The sequence below is a fragment of the Mandrillus leucophaeus genome, unplaced genomic scaffold (genome assembly GCF_000951045.1).
Source record: "Mandrillus leucophaeus isolate KB7577 unplaced genomic scaffold, Mleu.le_1.0 Scaffold550, whole genome shotgun sequence".
Taxonomy (NCBI): domain Eukaryota; kingdom Metazoa; phylum Chordata; class Mammalia; order Primates; family Cercopithecidae; genus Mandrillus; species Mandrillus leucophaeus.
Window position 1 is genome coordinate 651,409 of NW_012105920.1, and position 2,396 is coordinate 653,804.

Below are 2,396 nucleotides of genomic sequence, written 5' to 3' on the forward strand. Positions count from 1 at the left end.
AAAAAAAAAAAAAAAGAGCCTCATAGCTGCCATGTTGCGACATAGCCTAATGGTTACCAGCATAAAGTTCAAACTGGCTGAAGGAAAAGGAGGACTTCTGTACAGTGCTTGGGAGAGGCACAGGGGCGCTCACAGACCAGAAGGGGCACCTATAGAGTGCAGGACCTCAGGAATGGAACTAGAACACTGTGCTGCCAGCACTTCTCTTCTCCTTGCCTCATTTCTGTTTGCCTGCATTTGGCCTCCCTTTTGTTGTAGAGGAGTCTTTGTCAGGTAGTGAGGAAGTTCGGGGTCTACCCTCCTTCACAGCTTCTTAATGCTGCCTGCTCCTCTGCAGGATACTCACCCTCCCCATAGTCCACCAGGGCACTGCAGGGCCCTTTGCTTTTCCTGACTGTGGGGAGCTCTGGATCTGACCTCCAATCCAGGAGGTTGTGCTGAAGCTGAATGCGTGCTTTGGAGTGGGGTGTGAGGGACACTTGTGTCTCACTCCTTTCCGACCCCTCACAAAAACCCATCCCTGGTTGCCTTGCCTTGATATCTCTCGCTTCCACTTCCAGGAGCCAGGGTGAAATAGGAGAACTGCAAAAGCCTAAGAAAGGATGGCCAGGTGCAGTGGCTTATGCCTGTAATCCCAGCACTTTGGGAGGCTGAGGCGAATGGATCACCTGAGGTCAGGAGTTTGAGACCAGCCTGGCCAACATGGTGAAACCCTGTCTCTACTAAAAATACAGCCGGGCATGGTGGCGGGCACCTGTCATCTTAGCTACTCAGGAGGCTGAGGCAGGAGAATTGCTTGAACCCGGGAGGTGGAGATTGCAGTGAGCCAAGGTCATGCCATTGCACTCCAGCCTGAGTGACAGTGGGAGACTCTTGTCTTAAAAAAAGAAAAAAGAGGCCATGTTGGTGACCCCCAGTGTTGGCTTGATCCCCAGCCAGGACTGGCCACATAAGAGACAGAGTAGCAAAGGTACTTGCTCCCCTCAGTTTGGACTTAGGGCAGCAAGTGAGTCACTGACCACAAATTGTTCTTTCCTGTGGTAGTTTTGATCTATTATTTTTTCATCTCCAGAGTTTAAAGTTTATATATACAAAGTTTATCTATTATATTTTATTTTTAAAAAAATATAAAATGGAAATTAAAAAGAACAAAAGAGAAAACAATGACAAAAAATAAAAACAAAGTAAGAAAACAGAAAAAAACAAATATATATATATATATATAAAATATATAATAGAAATGAGGTCTCACTATGTCAGTCTAGGTTGATCTTGAACTCTTGACCTCAAGCAATCCTCCCTCCTCGGCCTCCCAGTGTTAGGATTACAGGCATGAGCCACTGCAGCCAGTCTGTTACCTATTTTATATGTAGGTAAGCCCATTTTATTCTCTTTTAATGACCTTGCTGACTCTAAAGACCCATTTCCTTGGTGCTGTGGCCTCTGCCTTGGTTTCCAAGGCAATCACATCTGATACCTGTGGAGTTCCTCTGAACCGAAGTTGAGGAGAGGAGAGGGGAAGCCCTTCATTCCCACCCAGCCACCCTAAAGGACACCCCTAGCCTTGTACTGCCATCCTGCCATGGGACATACTCAGTCTCTGCTGGCACTTGTCTCCTTGGGCACCCACTACTCTTTTGCTGTCTCTGAACAGACATATCCACAAGGCTGCCAGGACTGCCCACCTTCACCCCTCTACTCCCATCCTCTCATCCACCAGTCATGTTCAGCTGTTCGTGCCCTTCCTCCCTCTTCACTCCCCTCTGTCCTGCCTGATGGCCCCCTCCAGCTGTCTCAGACAAAATGGATGCTGCTTCACTTCTGTCTACTTCTTCTGCTTCTTCACTATCAGGGCCTCAGGGCCTCCCTCTAAACAGCAGGCCAGTCTCTCCTATCTCTAAACAGCAGGCCAGTCTCTCCTAAAAACTGAGATGACCTAGGAAATGAGAGAAAAGCCTGTACTGCTCCCAGATAAACAGATGGCGAGTGCCTTGGCCCTCAATCCTCCGTGTCCTAGGAGCCTCTCCAAAGAGGCACATTTTTGAGTGCATTTTTGCATTCTTTTTGTTATTGCATAAATGATATGTGTTTATTTTAGAAAAAATAGAAATGAGATCAAATGGAAGGCTGGGTACAGTGGCTCATGCCTGTAATCCCAGCACTTTGGGAGAACAAGACAGGTGATCATTTGAAAACAGGAGTTCCAAACAAGCCTAGCCAACGTGGCAAAACCGTGTCTCTACTAAAAATACAAAAATTAGCCGGGCATCATGGCCTATGCTTGTACTGCCAGTTATTCTGGTGGCTGATGCACAAGAATCGCTTGAACCCAGGAAGCAGAGGTTACAGTGAGCCGAGATTGTGCTACTGCACTTCAGCCTGGGCGACAAAGTGAC